Consider the following 7,394-nt stretch of genomic DNA (forward strand, 5'->3'; position numbering starts at 1 on the left):
AGCAATAACAAACAGTAGGGACCTTCCGAGTCAAAAAAATAAGTTAGGGACCAAACGTGCAAATTACCCCAAACCATAAGGACCATTCGTGTATTTTACTCTTATTTTTATGATTTAGGAGTGATTCTACTAATTTTTCCTATTTTTCCTTAATCCGAAACTTGTATTATATAGTCTGTAGCACGCACGAGTATAAATTATCCTATTCAAGGATTTTAATTTTAATAATTATTACTTATTATGTGTAGCCTAATTGCGGGTGCTACGCTTTAAGGTCTCAAGTAGGCTCCTCGTGCCTCGTACGCGAGTTTTTTTTGCCATCTTTATCTCTTATCTTGGGTTTCATAGTAGCAAATCTGATAGGTCTCATTTTTCATTTCATAGTGGTAAGACGTTATTTATCTACTTGTATATATGGATAATATTACCTGCACTGCTTCTTCATCCACTCTTATCACTAAGGTTAGCACTCGTCTTTCCTCCGAGTTTTCAATGAGTGATCTTGGTCCTCTGTCCTTCTTTCTGGGTATTTTTGCTACTCATACCAACTCATCTGGCTTTCTCTCTCAATCTGCATCTTCTCAGTAGATCCTTACTCGTGTTGATATGGCCACATGTAATCCTTATAGCACACTAGCCGACTCCAAATCCAAGGTCTTGTCTACTGGACACTACTAGAAAAACATCCTTTTACGATGTGTAATGCGTGTCGTAAAACGCTCAGACGACGTGCAAATGCATGTCAAGGAAGGCCCTGTCATAACGAGAGACAACACGTTTTTGCGCGTCGTCTATAGATGCCGCGCATTTAAGACACGCGATTTACGACGCGTATTTACGACACGCAATGCATATCAAGGAAATCCCTGTCATAAAGGAAGACGACACACATTTGCGTGTTGTTACCTTACGACGCACATTTATGACTCGCATTGCGTATCATTAAAGCCCCTGTCAAGAAAGGTCATGTCATAAATGAAGATGACTCACATTTTTGTGTATCATAATTTTATATGTTTAAAAAAAATATTATTTATAGATTTACTAATTTTCAAATTAAATTTGCATTTAATGTCTCTTAAAAAATAAAATATCATATACAAAAATACAATCCATTGCATAAAATTTTAATGTCTTAGAAATAATCGTTCCATGGAAAGATAAAACAAATCAATAAAAGTTGTAACGGAAATTTACAAACTAATTAGATACAAGAAATATGAAAAACTTGAAATCTCTAAGATTAATAATTCTAACAGAAGCTTCACGTGAGATACATACAGTTAGACCGTAAGCAAGGATGTTCCTGAATCCACAATAGCAGCACAAGAACATGTACACGATATCTTCTGCAAGAAGGTGCCGGTCCAAAACTACTGTTGAAGGTTGCCATGATAGTTGTTAAGATATAAGCATAACAAGAAAACAATCAGTGACTATAATAAGCTAGAAAACAAGAAACTAATAAACAAAATAAGCAACTAATTAAGTCAAACTATGACTATGTATTGTTCATACAAGAAAAAGAAGGAAAAAATGTTGATTTATTGTTGTTCATACAACACTCTCCAAACAACACTTAATTGAAGAAAAGAATAAGGCTAAACTTACAAAGAAAAAGAATTCAGGAAGAAGACAAGTTTGAAAGCATACACAATAACTTTTATCTAAGCAAGTGTGATCTACCTGTAAACTTGAAAACGCAAAACTCTGACTCTCAATCAAATATTTCAGAATTTTACATGCTCCGGAGATTTTAAGAAACTGAATTTCCAGTCCAAAAATCAATCAACCAAAATTAATTGTAATACAAACAATTACTCTAATAATCCCGATTGTTGGGACTGGCATTTAGAATCCCACACAAAATGCAATCAAATGACTCAACTAATGGTCAAAATGTAGCAACTGTATTAAGGTAGATTTGAAAGTTACCAATATAAACAATGCTTTTTGTTATCTAATAAAGCTTATTCTTTACCACCTCCACACTCAATCTCCAGCTCTGCCTTTTTCATAGCAGGTGCTAGCTTATTCTTTACCACCTCCAAACATATACCAAGACCAATAACCTAAAAATAGATAAATTTCCTTTTATTATTATCATTATCATTATAATAAAACAATTATAATTATTTTAAACCTTTTCCTGAGTCTTGAGCAATCCTTTTCTAGCAATTATGAATGTCTATCCCTACCAACTATGCACAATTAATCAATGTCCTTTGGATGTAATAAGAAAGGAAAGAAAATAAACTAAACTTTGTTAAGCCACCAACTTCCTATGTACATAATCCATTCCATTTATCTGCTCCAGCGTTGCTAACCATAAGCTACACTCATCCCAGTAACTAGTCGTAAGATCCACTTATTTAAAAAAAAATAAAAAATTAACCCCTCAAGTCCTATGATGTTGATTGGAATGGAATCAGAAAAGATTACCCGAATCTTGAGGGCAGTAGAAAAGTCACCATTGGGCTTTGTTGGAACCACATTCGCCCCTCCTAATGCTTCCGATATCTCATTGAAAAGTTTGGTCAAAGTCCCAATAACTGCCCTTTGTTGGAATATCAAAGTCCCAATAACTACCTTTGATGGGATATTGGACACTTGAGCAGTCTGGACAGTTAGAGGGGCAACAAGAGGTGTGAGGGGCTTGGTGTTTGCATTTCATTTGAGGAACTTCTTTGTAATCATGTTTTGTGAAGACTTCACTTCACTTCCAGGTTTATTTGTACTACTGTCTGTGCTGCAATGAAACCAAAGAAGAAATTTCTTTTTTTGAGTAAATTACCTAAATACCCTCAGAATCGTAAATCATAATAACAAGTAACAGACCTTGTAGGAGGCAATGCAGAGGTCTGGCCAGATGGCATAGCATGATAAGCACCATCCATTGTGATATAAGATGAACCAACCAAAATCCCCAGTAGCACCAGCCAAAACAGGTAGGCTACAACAAAATTTCACAACTTTAACCATTTACTCACCTAACTATTATTATCTTAACTATTTATTTATTTATATATATTTAAAGTACCATGAGATTTCTGAATTTCCCATTCAATTGGGCTGAGTAACATAGCCAGGGAACATCATGCCAACAGCTAGAACTCCAAGCCCACCAGGATGCTGCCCCACAAATTGCACAACTGCAAATTTAATAACAGATTAGACACCATAAAAATTTAACATTTTTTTAATGACCAAATAGCCCTTGGGTTTACCTGGCAAAAACGTTGGAGCACCAGGGAAATTCTGATCACATGAATCTCAATGACCACCATCATGCTAAGAGAAAGCTATCAACCCCTGCCATATGTATATATATATATATATATATATTAAAAATTAATTGAAAAACTTCTAGTATTTCTGTTTCATCATGTATTAAAATCGCATGAACGGTTGAACCTCTCCATCAAGTGAAAAGCCAAAAATAGAAATTGCAGTATTCTCATGCATATAATATTAACCAACAACTATAACACATACATATAGTATTATAAATTACGACATTACCCCTTTCAAAAGCGAATTTGCTTCACTTGAGAAAAATCCTGGAAGCTTTATCTTGTCCTTCACTATTTTCTCCTGAATCTTCTGTCTGTTTCCACCTCTAAACGGAGGCTGCAAAGACACAATGTTGAACAAAATTACATTATTACCCTCTCTCTAAAAGTAAGGGGAATTTAATAGTAATTTATTAAAAGTAATTAAGGGTGACAGCACACCAACCTTTCCAGTAAGCATTTCATACATTAAAATTCCAACACTCCACCAATCAGCGGCCTTATCATCCCCCCCCCCCCCCCCCCCCAATGTCCCACACATGGAATTTGACCTTGTGCTTTCATCAAATTGATTTGGTACCCCAAAGTCAGTCAACATAACCTGGATAATAATAATTCAATAAACTTAAACCAAAACATTTTACCACAATAATAAACATCATCGTTTTAATTGTAGACAACAGATCCCTAAACTCAATATATAAAATAGGATATAAAAGAGAGGATGAGGATCTTCAGCATCTAGAATAACATTTTCAAGTTTCAGGTCCCTGTGCATTATGTCATTAGCATGGAGATGCGAAACAGCAGAAACTATCTCAGCATCTTTTAGCCTCTCCAGTTGAGAAATCACTAACATGCAACTGAGAATATGTGTCATAAGAGCTGGTATAAATAGATATCGAAGCTTCTTTACTGAAAACCAATGGTATTTACCGCATGAATTTGTGAATATAAATCTCTAATTTGAAAACAAAATACAGTAAGTGAACAAAAGAGCACAAAGAACTCACATGAGTTACTAATTTGTTAGAATTATCATTCCAACTAATTTATATAAAAGTCAATCAATTAACAAAATTATGGATATTGAAGATCATATATGAAAAACATCTAATAAACCATATTATGAAAACCCCTCAAATTACTCTTCATGTCCAGAGCGCACCCAAAATTACTATGATGAAAAACCCCCCAAACGACTCACAATATAAAAAGGGAGATGGAATAAACAAAAAAATTTAAAGCCCAACCAATTGAGAAATCAATAACCACCAACAGCTTTATGCATCTTGGTTGAAGGGAAGTAGGAATAGGTTCCAATTTGATATTTCATTTTCATTTGGTATGTCCATTTGAGTTTTGTGGCATTGGGCAGTTTGTCCCCAAAACTCCATCTTGTCATGAGGTCTTTCATTGTTTGATACCATTCCTATAGTAGAGTTAATAGGAGACATGATCACAAAAAGCAAAAAAGAACACAAAATCAAATCAGAGGAAAGTACTTACCAGGTGAGAAGAAAGGGCTCATCTAGCTTCTTAATCTTAATTAACTTTTATATGTTCTTGAAGCCATTTCTTTATTGCTACTTTGACATGACTTATCAGTTATCACCACCACTACCAAAATCTATGACTATAAACCACAAATGAAATCAAATCAAATCCTAATTTTATACAAATGAAAACTATATATGATTCCAAATCAAACCCTAAAATCGATATAAAAAAAAGTTAAGTCTTAAATCTTAGGTAAAATATTGCTCTGGAATGAACAATTTAGGAAAATAGATTACTATATTTTGTAACAAAAAAAGTGTTACAATTATGTTTTCAAAATTATGAAAGAAAAGAAACATAGGTTGTCCCATTTGCTTTTTAAAAGAAATTCTTAATTTTTTTTTAAAATTTATAGATAGCTGACAAACTCTGTTTTTCCCTTTAACAATAGGTATACAAACAATTGAAGACTACAGATTTTATGCCATATCTGCTGAGTACCCTGAATTCAGCAACAAGGATAAAACTTTAGTTTTCCAATTTTCTATCAAACATGAGCAAAAGCTTGATTGTGGTGGTAGATACATGAAATTGCTTAGTGGTGATGTGGATCAAAAGAAATTTGGTGGTGATACCCCTTACAGGTTATTTACATATAAACACAAAATTTCTCTTTAATGTTTCTTATATTTTCTGCGTTTATTGTTTCCGAAAGTTTAATATTATCTTTGAATGTAGTATCATGTTTGGACCTGATATTTGTGGGTATGCAACAAAGAAGGTTCATGCAATTCTCACATACAATGGAGAAAACAAATTGATCAAGAAAGATGTTCCTTGTGAAACTGATCAACTTTCACATGTTTATACCTTTATTCTACGCCCTAATGCTACTTACAGTATCGTCATTGACAATGAAGAGAAACAAACAGGAAGCTTGTATAAGGATTGGGATCTTCTCCCACCATGGTAGATTAAGGACCCATAGGCCAAAAAGGTAAATTTCAAATGTTTTACATGTTTGTAGTGACTAAACAATGTTCTCATTTGGTTTTAATGCTACTAATTTTTGTATTGTTGAAGATGATAGCCTGAAGATTGGGATGAGAAGGAATACATTTATGATCCTGAAGATAAGAAGCCTGAGGTAATATAACATTAAAGGGCTTGTTTTATTTGTTGATTTTGTCAAATTCCATTTAGTTTGACGGATTCTCTCTTTAAGATCCAAGTGGAATCAAAAACTGAATATGCTCTCTTTGATTATCAAGGTTATGATGACATCCCAAAGGAGATTTCAGATCCAGATGCTAAAAAGGTGGGATTTTTAATTTTTAATTTTCCATTATTTTTTAATGTTATGTGATTTGTTAGTTTTTTATTATAATGAGCTAAAATTGAATCCAGAGGATTGGGATGATGAGGAAGATGGTGAGTGGACTGTTCCAAATATTCCAAACCCTGAATACAAGGGTCCATGGAAGGCTTAGGTTTGTTTGTGTTTTTTTTAATGTGCATTTTTTAGATTAATCAATTCATGAGCACATGTTTTATAAAAATGTTTTTGATTTGACAGAAAATCAAGAGCCGCAACTACAAAGGGAAGTGGAAGGAACCAATGCTTAACAACCCATGTTTCTTTTCTTTCATATTTGAAGTCTCTGTCACATTCCTATTCTACATACTTGTCCTCGAACATTCTTAAAGAGAAAAAAAAAGTTGCAACCAAATTAGGACAAGCAAAAAAAATAAAAGTGTTACAATTATGTTTAGAAAAGTATGGAGTGAAAGCTTTTTGGAACATAATGAATAATCAGGTCCACAAAAAATCAATGTTAGAATAGCAAGAAGTAAAGAAACAGAAGATAGTGTTTTTTATGGCTTACATAATCATAAATGTATACCATGAACTTGTATTTACATCTTAAAACACAGTATAATTGATTAATAAGACATAAAAAGAAAAAGAGTAAATTGAAATACACAAGTACCTCTGGTGGAAGACCATTCCAGCCACTAATCCTACTCCTAGGAATATTTGACATAAGATTTGAAGATTCCATGGGACTTAGACTTCATGTCGTAGTCTATCAAGCTCATAAACCCTTGATTTGGTAGCATACTTGAAACCCTCACAATCTCTGAAAAAACAAATGGATTAGAAGCAATTAGTTAAAAAGTGGTAGCATGAAATGATTTAAGTTTCATCGGATTCATACATGAATGAAAATACTTCATCAATTCAACTTCAATGATGAGGATGAAGAGGGTGACTTGCTCCAGATCTCGTGCAAAAGACATGATTGCCCTTAGGTTTAAGTCAGGAGCAGTTTCAGGGAAGGCAGTAGCTGCCTTTGCCTTTGGGTTTAAGGCAGAGGATGGAGATGGAAGAAGAGAGGAGATTCATCGAGTCAATTCCAGTGGCCTCAGCCCTTTAGATGTTTATCAACAACAACAGAGACTGCCTTCAGATGAGTTGAGTTATTTTGAGCGGAATCTTTTAATGCAAGAGAGACTTCAACAGAGTGTTTATGAACGCTCCTTATATATGACAGGTGGTGGTCCTATAATGAACCTTGATGTTAATTCCATGGGTCGATT

General features: G+C 33.9%; 1 pseudogene; it reads left to right on the forward strand.

Moving 5' to 3' along the window:
* The first annotated feature begins 4,748 nt into the window (after positions 1 to 4,748).
* Positions 4,749 to 6,498, forward strand: LOC145029924 (calreticulin-2-like; annotated as a pseudogene).
* Positions 6,499 to 7,394: the final 896 nt, after the last annotated feature.

The sequence above is a fragment of the Lactuca saligna genome, chromosome 2, assembly GCF_052625555.1.
Source record: "Lactuca saligna cultivar CGN05327 chromosome 2, ASM5262555v1, whole genome shotgun sequence".
Taxonomy (NCBI): Eukaryota; Viridiplantae; Streptophyta; class Magnoliopsida; order Asterales; family Asteraceae; genus Lactuca; species Lactuca saligna.